The sequence below is a fragment of the Apium graveolens genome, chromosome 8, assembly GCF_009905375.1.
Source record: "Apium graveolens cultivar Ventura chromosome 8, ASM990537v1, whole genome shotgun sequence".
NCBI classification, from domain to species: domain Eukaryota; kingdom Viridiplantae; phylum Streptophyta; class Magnoliopsida; order Apiales; family Apiaceae; genus Apium; species Apium graveolens.
In genome coordinates, this window is record NC_133654.1 from 48,015,806 (window position 1) to 48,038,498 (window position 22,693).

Genomic DNA, 22,693 nt, shown 5'->3' on the forward strand with positions numbered 1-22,693 from the left:
TTATTTGTTTCCTTATTTTATTTCAGGTGATCTAGCGAGGGTGTATGCATACGCGTTCGCGTACTCGTAAGAGAACACTGGATAAAGCTGAGGAAGAACTTGTAGTAGTTCGTAGGAAAGTTTTTGAGGAAGAAAAGAAGGTAGAAGAAGAAGAGAAAGTTGAAAAGCCAATTGTAGTAGCTATGGGTGATAAAGCAGAAAATCCGAAGGCTTTGATGGACTATTCTAAGCCTAAGATTAATGACATTCAGTGGAGCATCATTAGACCAACCATCAGAGCTAACACTTTTGAGATCAAGTCAAGCACGATCCAGATGATACAGAACTCAGTTCAGTTTGGGGGTTCTCCTACCGAAGACCCCGACATGCACATCAGAGATTTCATCGAGATCTGCGATACTTTCAAGTTCAATGATGTGACTGAAGATGCTATCAAGCCACGACTCTTCCCATTATCTCTGAGGGACAAAGCAAAGTGCTGGTTACACTCTCTGACCAGCAGGGTCTATCACCACTTGGGAAGATCTCGCTCAAAAGTTTCTCACTAAATTCTTCCCCATGGCGAAAACTGCAGCAATCAGGAATGCTCTTACCCAGTTCGCGCAACAAATTGGAGAATCTCTGTGTGAGGCTTGGGATCGATATAAGGAGATGTTAAGGAAGTGCCCACACCATGGCGTGCCTGATTGGATGATTATTAACTGTTTCTACAATAGATTGGGTGCTCTTCTAGACCCATGCTTGATGCAGCATAAGGAGGAGCCTTGTGGGCTAAGAGCTACGATGAAGCTTATGATCTTATTGAACTGATGGCTGCTAATGAATACCAGAATCCTTCCGAGAGACTGACTCAGGGAAAAGTAGCAGGAATTCTGGAGTTGGATGCAACAACTACTATAGCTGCCCAACTTAAGGCTTTGACAATGAAGGTGGACACTTTGGCTAATTATGGAGTTAATCAAATCACTAGTGTCTGTGAGCTTTGTGCTGGTGCCTATGAGACTGATCAGTGCGCAATTTCTAGTGTATCAGCTCAGTTCGTGAGCAACTTCCAGCGATCGCAGCAACCTGTGTCAGCCACCTATCATCCTAACAACCATAATAATCCTAATTTCAGCTGGAGCAATGCTCAGAATGCGGTTCAACAGCCTTATCAGTAGTATCCAGCTAAGCAGTACAACCCCCTGGTTTGCAGCAACCGCAGTATGCACCAAAACAACAACTCTAGTTACAACAAGCTAATGAAAAATCTGAATTAGAGGAGTTGAAGCTCATGTGCAAGAGTAAAGCTGTATCTATCAAGACCTTGGAAAATCAGATTGGGAAAATTTTCAATGCCTTGCTAAATCGTCAACCTGGCACATTGCCTAGTGACACTGAAGTGCTAGGAAAGAGGGAAGCTAATGAGCAGGTTAAGGTAGTTACTTTGAGATCTGGGAAGGTTGCGAATCCCGAACAAACTCAAGAGTTGACTGAAGAAGCTGGGGTTGAGAAAGAAGCAAAGCAGCAGGATGAAGAAGTGGAACCAAGGAAGACTACTGTTGAGCACACTCTGCCTAAGGGTAATACAGGGGAGAAACATATCTATCCTCCACCGCCTATTCCTAAGAGGTTGCAGAAGAAAAAGCTGGACAAGCAATTTGAGAAGTTTCTGGAGGTGTTCAAGAAACTTCATATCAACATACCTTTCACGGAGGCTCTCGAGCAGATGCCTAGTTATGCAAAGTTTATGAAAGGTATTCTATCTGGGAAGGTGAAGCTTGATGATCTAGAGACTGTCGCTCTCACGGAGGAATGCAGTGCTGTGCTACAGCAGAAGTTGCCTCCGAAGCTTAAAGATCCAGAAAGCTTTACTATTCCGTATACTATTGGAAAAGTATCTTTTGATAGATGCTTATGTGACTTGGGAGCTAGCATCAATCTGATGCCTTTGTCAATCTTCAAGCAGTTGGATCTACCTGATCCTACACCGACGTATATGACCTTGCAGTTGGCCGACTATTCTATTACATATCCGAGAGGTATTATGGAGGATGTCTTGGTCAAGGTGGATAAACTCATCTTCCCCGCTGATTTCGTCATTCTTGATTTCGAGGAGGATAAGAAGATTCCCATAATCTTGGGAAGACCCTTATTGGCAACTGGCCGAACATTGATTGATGTGTAGAAGGGTGAGCTTACAATGCGAGTGTTGGATCAGGATGTGACTTTCAATGTGTTCAGTGCTATGAAATTTCCTACTGATAACGAAGAGTGCTTAAAAGTCGAGTTGGTCGATTCAGTGGTCACATCGGAACTTGATCAAATGCTAAGGTCTAACGCCTTAGAAAAGGGCTTATTGGGAAATTCAGACAGTGAAGATGACGAAGGTGATGAGCAATTGCAATATTTGAATGCTTCTCCCTGGAAGAGGAAGATTGATATGCCTTTTATATCTCTTGGAATGGAAGAATTGAACAAAGCTCCTAAACGCCTCAAGCCTTCTATTGAGGAAGCTCCTACTCTTGAGCTTAAGCGTTTACCTGAACATTTGAGGTATGCTTTTTAGGTGATGCATCTACTCTGCCTGTTATTATTGCATCTGACCTTTCAGGTAGAGATGAGGAAAAGCTTTTGAGAATTCTGAGAGAGTTCAAATCAGCAATTGGATGGACTATAACAGATATCAAGGGAATCAGCCCTTCTTACTGCATGCATAAAATTCTGCTAGAAAAAGGTAGCAAGCCTACAGTCGAGCAGCAAAGAAGACTTAATCAATCATGAAGGAAGTAGTGAAGAAGGAAATTCTGAAGTGGCTAGATGCAGGGATCATTTATCCTATCTTTGACAGTTCATGGGTAAGCCCGGTTCAATGTGTGCCAAAGAAAGGTGGCATTACTGTGGTAGAAAATGAGAAGAATGAGCTTATTTCTACACGGACATTCATGGGGTGGAGAGTTTGTATGGACTACAGGAAGCCAAACAAGGTCACTAGGAAGGATCACTTTCCTTTACCCTTCATTGATCAGATGCTTGACACGTTGGCTGGTCATGAGTACTATTATCTTCTGGATGGTTATTCGGGTTACAATCAGATTTGTATCGCTCCAGAAGATCAGGAGAAGACTACCTTCACTTGTCCATTTTGTACTTTCGCCTTCAGATGAGTTTTTTTGGTCTGTGTGGTGCATCAGCCACATTTCAGAGATGTATGATGGCCATCTTTTCCGACATGATTGGCCAGAATGTGGAGGTGTTCATGGACGACTTCTCAGTCTTTGGCGATTCTTTTGATGAATGCTTGCAAAATCTTGGACATGTTCTCAAGAGGTGTGTTGAGACCAATATGGTTCTCAATTGGGAGAAATATCATTTTATGGTGCGTCAAGGCATAATTCTCGAGCACAAGGTTTCTAGTAAAGGTCTCGAGGTAGATAAGGCCAAGGTGGGGGTCATTGAGAATCTTCCTCTACCTATTTCTGTTAAGGGAATTCGCAGTTTTCTTGGTCATGTGGGTTTCTACAGGCATTTCATCAAAGACTTCTCGATAATTTCAAAGCCATTGTGAAGTTTACTAGAGAAAGATGTCCCTTTCAAGTTTGATGACGAGTGCCTCACGGATTTTGAGACATTGAAGAAGAGTCTAATCTCGGCACCGGTAATAACTGCACCTAATTGAAATGAACCTTTTGAGATGATGTGTGATGCAAGTGACTATGCAGTTGGAGCAGTTCTTGGGCAGAGGAAGAACAATATATTTCATGTAGTCTACTACGCAAGTAAGACTTTAAATGGTGCTCAACTGAATTACACTACTACGGAAAAAGAACTTTTGGCTATTGTCTATGATTTTGAGAAATTTCGATCTTATCTACTTGGGACTAAGGTGACAGTTTTCACTGATCATGCCACCATTCGATATCTCGTCTCAAAAAAGGACTCGAAGCCTAGATTTATTAGATGGGTTCTTTTGCTCCAAGAATTTGAATTAGAGATTAAGGACATAAAAGGAACTGAAAATCAAGTCATTGATCATCTCTCGCGTTTAGAGAATCCTAATGCTACTTCATTGGATAAGACCTTGATAAATGAATCTTTTCCCGATGAGCAGCTGTTTGGAGTGCAAGAAGAAGAGTCGTGGTTTGCAGACATTGTGAACTACCTTGTGAGTAACATCATGCCTCCCGACTTATCGTATGCTCAAAGAAAGAAGTTTCTTCATGAAGTAAAGTGGTATATGTGGGATGAGCCATTTCTTTTTCTCCAAGGAGCTGACCAAATCATCAGAAGATGTATTCCTTACAACGAAACGAGGGGGATCTTGCGAGATTGCCACTCAACGGCTTATGGAGGACATTATGTTGGAGAAAAGACAACAGCTCGTGTTCTTCAAGCAGGGTTCTTCTGGCCAACATTGTTTAAAGATGCTCATCAGTTCATTCTGAAATATGTTCGATGTCAATGTGTGGGTAATATGTCTAAAAAGGATGAGATGCCTCTTAATGTGCTTCTCGAGGTTGAGGTCTTCGATGTGTGGGGAATTGACTTCATGGGGCCATTTGTCTCGTCTTGCAACAATCAGTATATCTTGTTGGCAGTTGATTATGTGTCAAAATGGGTTGAAGTTAAGGCATTGCCAACGAACGTTGCGAAAGTTGTTCTTAATTTTCTTCACAAGCAGATATTCACAAGGTTTGGGACTCCAAGAGTCATAATCAGTGATGAGGGGTCGCATTTTTGCAACCGCAAGTTTACTGCCATGATGAAGGGGTATAATGTGAATCATCGCATTGCTACGGCTTATCATCCTCAGACAAATCGTCAAACTGAGGTATCTAATAGGGAGATCAAGTGCATTTTGGAGAAAGTGGTATGTCCATCAAGGAAGGATTGGTCTTTGAAGCTTGATGAAGCTGTTTGGGCATATAGAACAACATATAAGACTCCAATGGGAATGTCGCCGTTTCAGCTGGTTTATGGTAAGGGGTGTCATTTTCCTGTGGAGCTCGAGCATAAAGCTTATTGGGCTTTGAAGAAATTAAATCTAGATTTGGCTGCGGCTGGAAAGAAAAGGATGCTTCAATTGAATGAACTTGACGAATTTCAACTTCAAGCTTATGAGAACAACAAAATGTACAAGGAGAAAGTCAAGAGGTGTCACGATCGGGATCTAGTGCTCAAGAAATTTGTGCCATGGCAACAAGTTCTTCTATTCAACTCTCGTCTCCGTCTTTTTCCTGGAAAGTTGAAGTCAAGATGGCCAGGGCCCTTTATAATCAAAACTGTGTTTCTGAAAGGAATATGTCCTAAGTCCAATCATGTATTAGGATTTAGGAATAACTTTTATGTAATCTGTTTTGATTTCATTGATATTCATAAAAGACTTGTTTTGTTTTTATTATGGGCTCTATCTATTTAAGTGTTTAAATAAGATATACGATAGTTTAGAGTAAAGCTTTTATGGATTATGATGAGATCATAATAGTGAGACCTAAAAGATGATAACTCTAAACTTAAATAGTTCCTGGTCATAGGATTACTAACTGGTAATTAATAATCCGCAAAGATCGGTACATACTATGCTTGCTTCATTTTGAAGGATGTCTGTTCTCATAGATATTTGCGTGGTGACACTATAGCTAGTATGTAGGTGCTTATTATAGAATAAGTTCACTGAACATGACTCGCACAGCTGAGTAACTGATGGAGTTCACTCACGTGTCAGCAGTTGTTCACATAGTGATAGTTGTACAAGTATCCTTAGACTTGAGGTCATCATAGTCATCTTGTGTACACTGAACTATGCTTTGGTTTAGTTCTTAGTCTCCAGGGACAATTATTAGGGCTCTACTGGGTATATGAATTTGTACACGAAGATAGTGTATGATCAATAAAGGATCTACCCCTTCCAGTGAAGGAAGAGAATGTTCAAGGCTGATCCACTTATGCTAGTTCAGGAATCTCTGGCCAGAGTAAATGAAATTAGAAAGGAGTTTCTAATTTGCATAGAACTAAGCATAGTAAATGGTAAGCAAGTGATTAAATTAGAAAGGCTTGACACGAGATCCATACCTTGTATTTAATCAGGACATTGTAGGGTAGAAGGAGTTTATTGTACGGTAACTATTCACTGAATAGGTTCTTGGTATTCTAAGCAGTGAATTAATATTATCCGGATAGTCGCGATATGCTGAGAAGTATCCCTCACGATGTAGAATAAATATGATTAATTAATTAATTAATTAATCATATTTAATAAATTAGAGAATTTATATAAATAATGATAAAATAGTTTTATTATTATTTATTTCTACTACCGGCTTAATATTAAACCAACAGGGTCACACCATAAAAAAAGAATGATTTAATGGTGGAGGAATTAATTAATAATGGCTGATAATTATTTATTTATGAAATAAATAATTAATTGGCAAATTTAATAATTGATTAAATGAGATTTAATTGATTATAAATTAATTAACAAAAGTTCTTAATATTATTAATTAAGAATTTAATTTTTGGAAATCAAATCAAGAGAGAGAATTATTTCTAAACTGTTTAGAAAAAGGATTAATAATTAAAAGGTGTTTTAATTATTAATGAGAATAATAAATGGGTTAATAATAATAATAATTTATGGGAAAATTTCAGCTCAAATTTTTGCCTATAAATATACTATTATAAACCCTATTTTTATTCTAACCCGAACCCCAACCCAAAAGTTTTTAGAAAACCTAATTCTCTCCACCTCCTCCTCCTCCTTAACGTCGTTTTCTTGGTGGATACCGGTGGAGTACTTCACGTTTGAGGAGCAGCTGCTAAGGATCTCCGATCGTTGCTTTTGGATCGCTATTAAAGGTTAGTAATCGATTCATATGTTTTAATCACGATTTATATGCTTTTATTTGGATTTTATATGTGTTAAAAGTGTTTTACCATGCCTCCGATGCGATTAAAATCCATCATTGGTATCGGAGCATAGGTTATATGCATATAGATCTGTGGTAAAAATTTCAGAATTTTATGTGCTTGTATGAATTAATTATGATTTTTACAAGTTATATTATGGATTAATTTTGTCTGATGAGAAATCGTTTCTCAGAATAATTTTGAATGTTGATCTGGGTTCTACAAGTGTTGTAGATCGTCTGGGTATTTTTTTCATAATTTTATGATGTATAGATTTTTTATTATGAATTTTTGAAGATCTTGCAATTAAATTCGTAATTAAATAATCATATATATATAAATTGTAAGTATATATATATATTATGCATCTGCTGCTGTTTGTTTGCTGATGTTGAAAAAGAAAAGCACATGATATGTGCTGCTGTGTGAAGAAAAGACACAGAAGTCAGGTACGGCTGCACGGAGTTCGAGAAGCTGTTAGGCGGCGGCAGCTGCAGGCGCGTGTGGCGCGCGGGGGGGGGGGGGGGAGGGTCGCGCATTCCGGGAATGCGTTACACCCTGTGGCGCATTCACGGAATGCGTTACACCTTTTAATGGCTTAAAAGGGTTGTAACGCATTACCGGAATGCGTTACAGCGCTTGTAACGCGTTCCTGTAAAGCGTTACAGCCCGTCTGTCCACATTAAATTTGATTTTTTGGGAGTTTCGTAACTCCGTTTTGGGCGTGCAATATATCGTTGGATTCGTTTTTTCGAGACGGATCTAATGGAGTGATCAATTTTAGTTTATATAAAAGTTTTGAACTGTTTATATTTCCGAAAGTGTTTTAAAGCTGTTTTTGACTGTTTTAACTGCTTTTAAATGCTTCATGTGATACATAGAGATCTATAATGCTTAGGCCAATATGCTAGATGATGTAACATGCCTATCTTGATGTTTATTCATGTTAATATATGTGATATATGCTTAGTTTATCATGCGATGATAGATTTAGGTGAACTTAAATGAACATAAGGCGTTTGTTAGACAACCTAGTATAGTGAAATTGTTTCATAACCTTAATAATAATATTATGAATACAATCATGAGATTCTTGTGTTTATGAAACACGTAATTGAATATGAATTTTCGATATGAGAGAAAGGATGATTCTGTCAACAACAGATTTCTATCTGTAAGAAAGGGTTATTAAGTGACGCCTCTTGACAATGCTCCACCCGATCTGGGAATCATCTGATTATTGATTATTGATTTGAAATATTTAATTTAAAAGGAAGAATATCTTTATAATATGATTATGATTGTAACGTAATATAATCCCTCTAAAATTAAATAATATCAAGTAGTAATTGGCCAATGACACAACGGGCTTGTGTCGGTCATAACCTTCCAACATGATAGAAAAGTAGTTCTTATTTTTGAATCATTGTCGGTTCGTGCTACAGCCGAGGGCTTTGATTTCGAAATAAGAAATACTTGTCTATTACATAGAGATGTGTACATTGAATAAGAATCTAAAGGTCGGTACGTGCCACAGCCGTGGGCCTTTGGGGACTGATTCAATTGTACGGAATGTTGAGTTAGACTTAACTTAGAATATTGAGTTTGTCGTGCCACAGCCGTGACTCAATTATTCAAGAGGCTAAAGTTTGATTAGGGAATAACATAAGATGTAATTGACAAGAGTTGTCTGCCTATTAAACATTACATGGCGGTTCGTGCTACAGCCGGGGTTGTGTAATAGAATGTAGGATCCCTATTCCTACTAGTGTTAGGGTGAAAACATGCACTAATATTCACGCAAGTATACGCGTTCGCAAGTAATATAGAATACTTTCTAGTTCGTTCCCTCAGAGACTCAGACTAAATTATTGTCTAATTAAACTCACTCACCAATGTATGATTACTTCTCAATGTTAAGATACTAACACTTAAAATTGTTGATTAAATATTAACTATAATTAACTACTTAATTAATCACTTAACTAAGACTTCAATTTATCAATAATAAAACACTCATGAGATCACAACTTCATTATTACTTCCTTCTATAGCCATTGTTATTACCCTTAGCATGAGACAGTGATGATATTAATCGAATAACACGAAACTGATAAAAGCCAACTTCATTGTACTAATACCATTCTACCAAGCATCCACAATTAAGATAGAAGTTGAATAGTCATCAATTATGTTGAGTTCCCATATGTCTACAGAAATTGACAACACAACGATTTAAGCACAAGTTATTCCTTTTGATTACATAGGGCAAATAAAACTGTTAGAGTTACCCACTAATCATGCACAACGTACATGAACCTATGCTAGCATGGCAAGTTCTAAATCTCAAGATCCACCGTCGCTTCACAAGAGATTAACACCCTATCTTATATGTTCACGACGCACATAAGACGAATACGCACAACCAATACTAGATATCATGCAATCATCACACACTAAAGTATTAAACAATTAACTAAAGAATTCCATAATAAATCCGTTGCAACCCCATGATCACGATTAGCCCATAATAGCACTTATCGTCATCATGGGTTCATATGAAATCATGATAAACAAATACAAGAAAATAATAACTAAACTAATTATATTAAGACAGAGTACGTCACAAGAGTAAATAAGTTCAAAGCAAGAAAACTAGCATCCAACGTTACAACGAAACAAGAATCACAAGAATATATGCTTCCTCTTCGTTGCGGTGTGCTAAATCGGTCTTCTTCCTTATCTCCTTCGCTCCTTACGTAAAAACACAATCTTCTTCAATCCACCCTTGTGAAAATGTCTCAAATCTACTTATATCTTAGTCCCATAAAACTCAGATTACATAGAAGTGGAAACCAAACAGAAGTAGAAGTCCTAAAATAATTTGTCTTTTTTCCCGACCCCGCGCGGCCGCTCAGCATAGTTGAGTGGGCGCTCAGCTTCCTGCGCGGCCGCTCAGCAATGCTGAGCGGGCGCTCAGACTTCTACTGGAAAAATTCTGATTTCGCTCCGTTTCTTCGCCGTAATCTGCCCGTTTCTTTCCTCTCGCAATGGTGAACACATGACAAGGCTTATTCTTGATGATTCCTCCCCCGAAATGCAACTAAAACCCTGAAATGCATAAACACTAGAAAAACGCATCAAATACACAAAATACTTGATTTCAAGACACCAATTTAAGCCATTTTAAGACGCTCTAAGTGGTATAAAATGCCACTTATCACACTCCCAAACTTAAATCGATGCTTGTCCTCAAGCGTCACAGACTCAAAAACAAATAAAAACATACATGAATGCAATCTATATGAAAATGCAGCGATCCCCCTTACTACAATCAACCAACCAAATTGTCACATCTCAACGAATGCAGTTAGACAACTAAAGATCAATAAACTCATGCAAACGGACATACAGCCAGAAACGTGGTGTGTGCAAATGCTTAACAGAAATGCTTCGGAACTAAACCAATTACTATGACTAGACTATCCTCAAGGCAATCCTATGATTATACAAAGAATAAAAAATTCTAGGCACAAAGTGATATACAACACTACAAGAACTCTGGAGCTTACTACGGAATTGTGCTTTTTATTTACAACTCGAATGCTCATTTGACTGTGCAATGAGTGAGGTCCCAAAAGACTTATACAATGGTATCCATGTAACGAGCGTTAGGTTAGCGGATCCTAGACTCTAAAAGCCTTAGGTCACTAGGCACAAAGTCCCCTAAGAACTTAATAACTCGAATACCAAAGAGCCCACTCTTGATCAATTATGCAATTTTTTTTTTTTTACTTCTGAGCAAGTGCGTTTCGCTCCATCTTGCTCAACCCTAGACTACTCGCACCATATGCGAGCCGGCTACTTGCCATTTGACGCCTAGCCACAACTAGCAACAACTTCCATATTTTTTTCTCCAATTTTTTTTCTTTTTCATGTCTTTATCACTAAGAACCTATAATCGAATTCTAAGCATAATAAGTAGATTGACCTTGAAGACAACCAAATCATAACAACAATCTAGCCCTTACGCATTCTCTAAGACTTAGTGGACTTACAATTGTTTCTAGCATGCATATCAACCTACACAACTTAATATCACTTTAATGCTATCACTACACTCGCATCAATATCACAATTCAGTCGATAAATCATTACAAAAGGGATCATGGTAAATGCATGAGAAAAAAAATTATATGGCATAAATTATGCAACTATATGAACTAAACTATCATGAATATGCAACTAAATGACACACACACAATATTCCTTAACTACCACCCTCAAACTAAAAATCTTCACTGTCCTCAGTGAAAGTAGTAGAAAGGAACACAGGGTATACCTACTCGGAGTCATCATCATCATCACCCTCAGTGGGTGGAGTATCAGGCGGCGGGTATGCAGAGTCCTCACCAAAAACTGGCCACTGGATATCAGCTCCAAGGCCTCGAAAAGCAGTCCCTAACGCAAGGGTGAGCTCCTGAGCAAACCTGCTCTGCGTCTCATACATGGCATCCATCCGCCGTGAAAGCCTCCTATACTGGGCATCAACCATCCCAGCACCCTCCTGAGCTCTCGAAGAACCAGCCTCATCACGCCCTGGCCTAGCCATAGTAGCACCTCATGCTGGACGCCCTCCTGGAAGACGATAACCCAGCCCATGCTCCTCAGGCTCACCACCGGTCCACTCCTGCATCCTATTCAGAGTGCCAGAATCAATCGGAGCTGCTGGCAACTGCAACTGCTCATGAGCTAGCCAGTTCACTCCCACTGCTCGGCATAGCTTCGTAACCGTAGATGCATAAGGGATGTTCATATGCTTTGCTCCCCTCAAAAACTTCAGAATTCCTTGGTAGATAAACTCACCAAGGTCCACATAGTATTCCTCATTAAGAATTCCCCACAACAACTGTGCTCTCTCAACTGTGACCTCGTGTGCATGCGAAGAAGGCAAAATATTAGCATAAATAAATACATTCCATGCACGGGCATACCTGTTCATGACGATCGCCGGAAAGTGACGATACTCATTAGTGCCGGTCCTGCAGGTCCAAACTGTGCCCGGTCGACAGAGAGTCGCACAAATCAAATCCAAGTCAAAATCCTCAGCAGTCTTTTCATTCCAGTTCTCCTCCTCGGGCTTCCTCTCTCGCTGTCCAATCACACGGCGAATCGCCGCAGGATGATAATCAACCGTCAGCCCACGGACCACAGAAAATCCATTCTTTTCGGCCTTCGCGTTCGCGTAGAACTCGCGAACAATGCTCATCGGTACTGCTTCGGGTGACTCACAAAAAGCTATCCACCCCTTCTCTGCAATCATGGGCAGCAACTCACCATCCCTCCCTGATGGTAAAAACCCCCTCTCCTTCAGAATCGACTTCCCCAACAGCCTAGTGTACTCCTCCTCTGCAGCTCTGTCAGTTAACCGAGGCCTTGCAGCAGTACCCCTCGATGAATCAGCAGTAGGAACTGTGCTGCTGCTGTCAATAGTGCGTGCTCTCTTGGGTGCCATTGATTCGTGAATAAAAGTGTGTAAGAACTGATTTTTGATGTTTGTGAGAGGGTTTAAGTGTAGGAAGTTTTGTGGGAGATATGTAGGATATGTGTATGTATATATAGGGTGTGGATTAGATTAGGGTTTGGGAATTAAGGAGTAAAATGATGGGGTAGTTGGAATAAATCGTGGGTTTATGGGCTAAAACTGTTTTTTGTGTGTTTTGCTTTTTTTTTTTTTTTTTTTTTTTCTGAACTGAAAAAAAAATTCTGGAACTCGACCCCTGAGCGGTCGCTCAGCAAAGCTGAGCGGGCGCTCAGGGGGTCACTGGAATTTTTTTTTTCAGCCCCTGTTTTCTGATTTTTTGTGTTTTTGGATATGTTATTAACTTCTAAGGGTTCCTGTAACAACAATTCATGGGTTGCCTCCCACACAACGCTTCTTTTTCGTCATTAGTTTGACGTTTCGTACCCTTCTCAAGTAGTCAACAAAATGGCAGTAACCACTTCTCGGTTTGCCATGTCCCCATAGTAGTGCTTCAACCGCTGACCGTTAACCTTGAATGCTTGGTCCGGATCATTCTCAAAAATTTCCACCGCTCCATGTGGAAACACAGTTTTGACAATAAAAGGTCCAGACCACCTTGATTTCAACTTCCCAGGAAAAAGTCGAAGTCGAGAGTTGAATAAGAGAACTTGTTACCCTGGCACAAATAACTTTGGATGTAGCTTCCTATCGTGCCACCTCTTCACCTTTTCCTTATACATTTTGTTATTTTCGTATGCTTGCAGTCGAAATTCATCAAGTTCATTAAGCTGAAGCATTCTTTTCTTACCAGCTGCATCTAAATCCAGGTTCAACTTCTTCAATGCCCAGTAGGCCTTATGCTCAAGCTCCGCAGGTAGATGACATCCCTTACCGTACACCAACTGAAATGGTGACATTCCAAGTGGAGTTTTGTATGCTGTTCTGTAAGCCCAAACAGCTTCATCGAGCTTTAAAGACCAATCCTTCCTTGACGGACAAACAACCTTCTCTAGAATGCACTTTATCTCTCTGTTAGACACTTCCGCTTGACCATTTGTTTGCGGATGATAGGCAGTAGCTACTCGATGATTCACATTATAACGCTGCATCATAGAAGTGAACTTACGGTTACAAAAATGCGATCCTTCATCACTTATGATTACCCGAGGTGTTCCAAACCTTGTGAAAATTTGCTTATGAAGAAAATTTAGCACTGCCTTTGCATCATTTGTCGGTAAAGCTTTAACTTCGACCCATTTTGAGACATAATCGACTGCCAGCAAGATGTACTGATTATTGCAAGATGAGATAAAAGGCCCCATGAAATCGATTCCCCATACATCAAAGACCTCGACTTCAAGCATCACATTTAATGGCATTTCATCCTTCCTTGACAAATTTCCCACTCTTTGGCAACGATCACACCTTAAAACAAACTGATGAGCATCCTTGAACAGAGTAGGCCAGAAAAAACCTGCTTGCAGAATACGAGCTGCCGTCTTCTCACCACCATAGTGTCCACCATAAACCGTGGAATGGCAGTCTCGTAATATCCCATCCGTCTCACAGAACGGGATACATCTCCTGATGATCTGGTCAGCTCCCTGTCTAAATAAATATGGTTCATCCCACATATACCACTTCACCTCATGCAGAAACTTCTTCTTTTGAGCGGATGTCAAATTAGGAGGCATTATATTGCTGACGAGATAGTTTACAATATCTGCAAACCATGGTTCTTCCTCCTGAATTGTAAACAACTGCTCATCCGGAAAAGATTCATTGATTAACGTCCTATCTTGTGAAGTACAATCGAGATTCTCCAACCTAGAGAGATGGTCAGCTACTTGATTCTCAGTACCTTTTCTATCTTTGATCTCTAACTCAAATTCCTGAAGTAAAAGCACCCAACGAATGAGTCTCAGCTTCGAATCCTTCTTGGAAACCAGATAGCGAATAGCTGCATGATCAGTGAATACTGTTACTTTCGTACCAAGCAGATAAGATCGAAATTTCTCAAAACCAAAGACTATAGCCAAAAGCTCCTTCTCAGTAGTGGTGTAGTTCAATTGGGCACCATTTAAAGTCTTACTCGCATAGTAGACCACATGGAAGAGATTTTTCTTGCGCTGTCCCAGAAGTGCACCTACCGCATAATCACTTGCATCACACATCATCTCAAACGGTTCTGTCCAATCTGGTGCTGTAATAACTGGTGCAGTGATCAAACTCTTCTTGAGAGTCTCGAATGCTGCCAAACATTCATCATCAAATTTGAAAGGCACATCTTTCTCAAGCAAATTGCACAACGGCTTAGATATCTTTGAAAAGTCCTTGATGAATCGCCGATAAAAACCCGCATGACCAAGAAAACTACGGATTCCTTTTACAGAATTAGGTGGGGGAAGATTTTCAATGACTCCCACCTTGGCCTTGTCCACCTCCAGACCCTTGCTAGAGACCTTATGCCCAAGGATAATGCCTTCACGCACCATAAAATGACATTTCTCCCAATTGAGCACCAAATTAGTTTCCACGCATCTTTTCAGTACGGCTCGCAGATTATTCAAACATTCATCATATGAGTGTCCAAAGACGGAGAAGTCATCCATGAACAATTCGATGTTATTTCCAATCATGTCAGAGAATATAGCCATCATACATCTCTGAAAGGTGGCCGGGGCGCCACATAACCCAAACGAAACTCTGCGAAAAGTAAACGTGCCAAATGGACAAGTGAAGGTAGTCTTTTCCTGATCCTCTGGTGCAATACAAATCTGATTATACCCGGAATAACCATCCAGAAGATAAAAATACTCATGACCCGCCAATCTGTCAAGCATCTGATCAATAAATGGAAGAGGGAAGTGATCCTTCCTTGTGGCTTTGCTCAATTTTCTATAATCCATGCATACTCTCCATCCTATAACTGTTCGAGTAGGGATGAGCTCATTATTTTCATTTGCGACCACAGTGATACCTCCCTTCTTAGGTACACATTGTACGGGGCTCACCCACGAGCTGTCAGAAATAGGATAAATGATGCCTGCATCTAGCCATTTCAGAATTTCTTTCTTCACCACCTCCTTCATGATGGGATTCAGTCTTCGCTGCTGTTCCACAGTTGGCTTACTACCTTCCTCTAGCAGAATTTCATGCATACAATATGAAGGACTTATCCCCTTGATGCTGCTATGGTCCATCCTATAGCCGATTTGAATTCTCTCAAAATCCTTAAGAGCTTGTCTTCCTCGCTACCTGAAAGGTCAGATGAAATAATAACAGGTAACGTAGATGAATCACCTAAAAAAGCATACCTCAAGTGCTCAGGTAATGGCTTGAGCTCCAAGGTAGGTGCTTCCTCTATTGATGGTTTGAGCTTCCCTTCAGCGTTCTTAAGGTCAGAAGTACCAAGAGATTCAAATGGTATGTCCAGCTTTCGCTTCCAGGGAGAAGCGTTCATATATTGTAATTGCTCGTTGCTATCTTCATCATCGCTGTCAAAATCCCCCACTAAGGCCTTTTCCAATGCATCAGACATTAGCATGTGATCGAGTTCCGAAGTAACCGCAGAATCAATCACATCCACTTTTAAGCACTCCTCATCTTCTGTAGGGAATTTCATTGCCTTGAATACGTTGAAGGTCACATCCTGATCTTGGACCCACATAGTAAGTTCACCTTTTTGCACATCTATCAAGGTACGACCAGTAGCCAAGAAAGGCCTTCCCAAGATTATGGGAATCTTCTTATCTTCCTCAAAATCCAGAATAACAAAATCTGCTGGAAAGAAGAGCTTATCCACCTTGATGAGCACATCCTCAACTATGCCCCTTGGGTAAGTAATGGAACGGTCAGCCAATTGTAGCGACATGTATGTGGGTTTTGGATAAGGCAGATCCAGCTTTTTAAAGATCGACAACGGCATCAGATTAATGCTTGCTCCCAAATCACAAAGGCACTTGTCAAACGTCAGATTGCCAATTATGCAAGGAATGGTGAAGCTTCCTGGATCTTTCAGTTTTGGTGGTAACTTTTGCTGCAGAACAGCGCTGCATTCTTCCGTGAGAGCAACGGTTTCAAGGTCATCCAGTTTCACCTTCCTTGAAAGAATAGTCTTCATAAACTTCGCATAACTAGGCATTTGTTCTAGAGCCTCCGCGAAAGGTATATTGATGTGAAGTTTCTTGAACACCTCCAGAAACTTCCCGAACTGTCTATCCAGCTTTTGTTGCTGCAATCTCTTAGGAAAATGTGGTGGAGGATAGAGCTGTTTCTCCCCTGTATTAGCCTCAGGCAGAGTGTGTTCAACAGTAGTCTTCCTTGGTTCCGCCGCTTTCTCCTTTTGCTTAGATTCTTCACCTCTAATTTCAGCTTCTACTTCTTTTGCCTTTTCAGCATCAGCTACTTTTCCAGACCTTAAGGTAATAGCCTTGACTTGCTCTTTAGCTTCCTGCCTGGTACTTCCGTGTCACTGGGCAGAGTGCCAGGTTGACAATTGAGCACTGCATTGGCTAATTGACCGATTTGATTTTCCAAGGTCTTGATAGAAACCGCCTGACTCTTGCACAACAGCATAAGTTCCTCAAAATCAGCACTAGTAGGTGCAGCTGTACTTCCCTGTTGCAGATATGATTGCCTTGTAGCATACTGCTGTGGTTACTGGAATCCAGGTGGGTTAAACTGTTTACTCACTCCTTGCTGATATGGTGGCTGAATAGCATTCTGATTATTCCCCCAGCTGAAATTTGGATAATTTCTGTTGTTAGGATGATAGGTCGCTGGCACAGGCTGCTGTTGTCGCTGATAATTATTCACATACTGAACAGATTCATTGACAAGAGAACACTGATCCGTAGCATGAGAACCTGCACAAAGCTCACAAACCATAGCTATCTGATTAACTCCATACGTAGCCAGAGAATCAACCTTCATTGATAGCGCTTGGAGCTGGGCTGCAATAGCGGTGGCTGCATCAACTTCCAGAATACCTGCTACCTTGCCTGACGTCATCCTCTGAGTTGGGTTTTGATGCTCATTTGCAGCCATCGTCTCTATAAGATTATACGCCTCAGTATAGCTTTTAGCCCATAAGGCGCCTCCAGCTGCTGCATCGAGCATGGGCCGAGATTGGGCCCCCAAACCATTATAGAAACCAGTGATCACCATCCAATCCGGCATTCCATGATGTGGACATTTTCGCAATATTTCCTTGTAGCGTTCCTAAGCCTCGCACATAGATTCTGTAGGTTGCTGCGCAAACTGAGTAAGAGCACTCCTCATAGCAGCAGTCTTTGCCATCGGATAAAACTTCACCAGAAACTTTTGTGCAAGATCTTGCCACGTAGTGATGGACCCAGCTGGTTCAGAATGTAACCAGTCTTCAGCCTTGTCCCTCAGTGAGAATGGGAAAAGCCTCAACTTGATAGCCTCATCAGTCACGCCATTATACTTAAAAGTGCTGCAGATCTCGACAAAATTCCTTATGTGCATGTTGGGGTCTTCAGTTGCCGCTCCTCCAAAAGAAACAGAATTCTGCACCATCTGAATAGTGCCTGGCTTGATTTCAAAGGTGTTAGCTTGAATAGCCGGATGAAGGATGCTTAACTGAATGTCATCAATTTTAGGCCGAGAAAAATCCATAAGAGCTGGATCAGCTTGAACAATATGATCTCCCATGTTTACTGGTTCTTTCTGCTCAGTTCCTGAATCCGAATCCTCAAAATCTAACTTCTCCGGAATATCAAGAACTTCGTCTGTCTCCTCAGCTGTATCTAAAGTCCTCTTGCGAGTACGAGAATGAGTTTGCATAAACGCTTGCTAAAGTACCTGAAACACAACCGAAAAAAAATAAGTAACTACTACGTCCTAATCACTGAGTCCTAATGACCAATGATGGTAAGTACATAAACTAAACAAATACGCCGAGTCCCCGGCAGCGGCGCCAAAAACTTGTTAGGGCGAAAACATGCACTAATATTCACGCAAGTATACGCGTTCGCAAGTAATATAGAATACTTTCTAGTTCGTTCCCTCAGAGACTCAGACTAAATTATTGTCTAATTAAACTCACTCACCAATGTATGATTACTTCTCAATGTTAAGATACTAACACTTAAAATTGTTGATTAAATATTAACTATAATTAACTACTTAATTAATCACTTAACTAACACTTCAATTTATCAATAATAAAACACTCATGAGATCACAACTTCATTATTACTTCCTTCTATAGCCATTGTTATTACCCTTAGTATGAGACAGTGATGATATTAATCGAATAACACAAAACTGATAAAAGCCAACTTTCATTGTACTAATACCATTCTACCAAGTATCCACAATTAAGATAGAAGTTGAATAGTCATCAATTATGTTGAGTTCCCATATGTCTAAAGAAATTGACAACACAACGATTTAAGCACAAGTTATTCCTTTTGATTACATAGGGCAAATAAAACTGTTAGAGTTACCCACTAATCATGCACAACGTACATGAACCTATGCTAGCATGGCAAGTTCTAAATCTCAAGATCCACCGTCGCTTCATAAGAGATTAACACCCTATCTTATATATTCGCGACGCACATAAGACGAATACGCACAACCAATACTAGATATCATGCAATCATCACACACTAAAGTATTAAACAATTAACTAAAGAATTCCATAATAAATCCGTTGCAACCCCATGATCACGATTAGCCCATAATAGCACTTATCGTCATCATGGGTTCATATGAAATCATGATAAACAAACATAAGAAAATAATAACTAAACTAATTATATTAAAACAGAGTACGTCACAAGAGTAAATAAGTTCAAAGCAAGAAAACTAGCATCCAACGTTACAACGAAACAAGAATTACAAGAATATATGCTTCCTCTTCGTTGCGGTGTGCTAAATCGGTCTTCTTCCTTATCTCCTTCGCTCCTTACGTAAAAACACAATCTTCTTCAATCCACCCTTGTGAAAACGTCTCAAATCTACTTATATCATAGTCCCATAAAACTCAGATTACATAGAAGTGGAAACCAAACAGAAGTAGAAGTCCTAAAATAATTTGTCTTTTTTCCCGACCCTGCGCGGCCGCTCAGCAATGCTGAGCGGGCGCTCAGACCTCTACTGGAAAAATTCCGATTTCGCTCCGTTTCTTCGCCGTAATCTGCCCGTTTCTTTCCTCTCGCAATGGTGAACACATGGCAAGGCTTATTTTTGATGATTCCTCCCCCGAAATGCAACTAAAACCATGAAATGCATAAACACTAGAAAAACGCATCAAATACACAAAATACTTGATTTCAAGACACCAATTTAAGCCATTTTAAGACGCTCTAAGTGGTATAAAATGCCACTTATCAACTAGCATTATGAATGCTTAATTTTTCACGTAGGGGGTTGAATAAATTAGATAAACTAGCGGGAGCCACTTATGAATAAAGACCCGATTCATATAGTGTTTTAAAATGAAATCGAATATTTGCTAAGTGTTGTTATGTGTTTATCATTTACAGATTTACAATATACATTATGTCTTCTGCACTATCACTCAGGAGCATACTGGATGTTCACAAGTTGACTGGTCCTAATTATGCTGACTGGCTTCGAAACTTGAGAATTGTTCTCAGGATTGAGAAGCTGGAATACGTGATTGACTCACCTAAGCCTACTGAACCTGCTAGTGATGCACATAATGATGAACATATTGTGTATCGTAAGTGGGTAGATGATGCAAATGTTGCTCAATGCATCATGCTAGCTTCCATGAACATTGAGCTACAGAAGCAACATGAGCATATGGATGCTCACACTATCCTCATGCATCTACAAGAGTTGTATGATGTGGCAGGGAGGACAGCTCGATATGAGATATCGAAGGAGCTGTTCGGTTGTAGGATGTCTGAGGGATCATCTGTGAATGACCATGTACTTAAGATGATCAATTTGATTGAACGTCTTGGACAACTTGGTTTTGCCATGGATGGGGAGCTGAGCCAAGACTTGGTCTTGCAATCGCTTCCGAGTTCGTTCTCGCAGTTTGTTGTGAACTTTCACATGAATAAGTTGGATGTCAGCCTGCCTGAACTCCACAACATGTTGAAGACTGCGCAATCAAATTTCCCCCCTAAGAAGAGTTCTGTTCTTCTAATTGGTGAAGGTTCCAATCCTAAGAAAAGGAAGAGGAACCCTTCCAAGAAGAAGAAAGTAGGTGAGAAAACGCCGGTTCCACCAAAAGCTGAAGACCCCAAGAGCAAAGTTGTTTGCTTTCACTGTAACAAGGTGGGGCACTAGAAGAGGAACTGCAAGGTATACCTTGCAGAATTGAAGAAGAAGAAGGGTAGTGAGACTACCGCTTCTGATTTTGGTATGTTCATGATAGAAGTGAATATGTCATTAAATCAAATTTCTACTTGGGTATTAGATACCGCCTGTGGTTCTCATATCTGCAATTTATTGCAGGGACTAAGGAGAAGTAGGACTCTTGAGGAAGAGGAGGTGATTCTACTGATGGGAAATGGAGCAAGAGTTGCTGCTGAAGATGTAGAATCATTTCATTTACATATGCCTACGGGCAAGACTATTGTTTTTAAATAATTGTTATTTTGCTCCCTCGATTGTGAGGAATATTATTTCTATTCCCATGTTAGACTTGGCTGGATTTTCATTTATTATTGAGAATAATGAATATTCTATTCTTAGAGATAATATTCTTTATGGACGTGGTACTTTAAATAATGGTATGTATAAATGTGACATAATTTATTTCAGATTGAACAAACTAATAAAAGAAAAGGGATGATGAAAATCTCACTTCATTGTGGCACTGCAGTCTTCATTTAGTAGACATGGAGAGAGGGCTGCAAATTTGCTAGGAATGGTACACACAGATGTATGTGGACCAATGTCTACGCAAGCCATAAGTGGATTTTTCATACTTCATTACTTTCATAGATGATAGATCTAGATTCAGATATGTGTTTGATGAAACACAAGTCTGAAGCCTTTGAAAAGTTCAAAGAGTATAAGTATGAAGTGGAGAAACAAACCAAACATAGTATTATACTTCTTCGATTAGATCGAGGTGGTGAATACTTGAATGGAGAGTTTCTGGATTATCTCAAAGTAAATGGTATAGTCTCCCAGTGGACGCCTCCAGATTGGTATCTGAAAGGAGAAATCGAACTTTGTTAGACATAGTTCGGTCCATGATGAGCTATGCAAATCTTCCAGTATTCCTATGGGGTTACGCATTGGAAACCTCAGCATATTTACTGAATAAGGTGCCTTCCAAATCTGTTCCTCAAACTCCGTATGAGATATGGAAAGAAAGGAAATCGAGTCTTAAACACGTTAAGATTTGGGGATGTCCAGCTTATGTCAAATAAGTTGACCCAGATAAGCTGAAATATCAATCCGTAAAATGTAGTTTTGTGGGATATCCTAAAGAGACTTTAGGGTATTACTTTTACACCGATCATCGGGTGTTTGTCTCCAGACATGCTACCTTCTTGGAAAAGGAGTTTATCCTTGAAGGAAACAGTGGGAGCAAAATTGAACTTGATGAAGTTCAAAGATGCACAAACTACTACGGATCAAGTGGAAACACCTGTTCTGACTGAACAACCTTCTGTGGAACAGCCCATTCGTAGGTCAGGGAGATTGTCTCGCCAACCTGAGAGGTAATATGGCCTTGTCATTGAGAATGACAATGAGTTATCGATCATTGATGATGACGACCCTGTGACCTATAATGAGGCTATGAGTAGTGTTGACTCAGAGAAATGGCATAGTGCCATGAAATCCGGAATGAAATCTATGTATACGGGATACAAAAGAATGATTAGAGCAGATGGCCAGGTGGAGACCTTTAAGGCCAGGATTTTGGGAAAAGGATTCAAACAAAGGTAATGGATTGACTTTGATGAAACCTTTTACCTGTAGCCCTGTTAAAATCAGTTCGGATTTTGCTTGCGATTGCTGCTTACTACGACTATGAGATCTGGCAAATAGCCAGATGGTTTTCTTTCCAAGAGAAATGAAAACCTAGTGTGTAAGCTGCTGCAAACCATATGTGGTTTAAAGCAAGCTTCTCGTAGATGGAACATCCGTTTTGATGAGATAATCAAAGAGTTTGGTTTTATGAAAAACGTAGATGAACCATGTCTACAAAAGGGTTAGTGGGAGCGCGATAACATTTCTTGTGTTGTATTGAAATAGAGTTGACACAGATAACAACATAGCAGACCCACTCACAAAGCTACTTTATGAAAGTCA

At 40.0% G+C, this 22,693-nt stretch overlaps 2 non-coding genes across 2 annotated transcripts; one reads left to right on the forward strand and one right to left on the reverse strand.

Moving 5' to 3' along the window:
- Positions 1–573: 573 nt before the first annotated feature.
- On the reverse strand, positions 574–680 carry LOC141682364 (small nucleolar RNA R71). The gene has a single exon (XR_012559766.1). It is a non-coding gene; the product is annotated as a small nucleolar RNA R71 (small nucleolar RNA).
- Positions 681–17,591: 16,911 nt separating this feature from the next.
- On the forward strand, positions 17,592–17,698 carry LOC141681847 (small nucleolar RNA R71). Its single transcript, XR_012559269.1, has one exon. It is a non-coding gene; the product is annotated as a small nucleolar RNA R71 (small nucleolar RNA).
- The last annotated feature ends 4,995 nt before the right edge of the window (positions 17,699–22,693 follow it).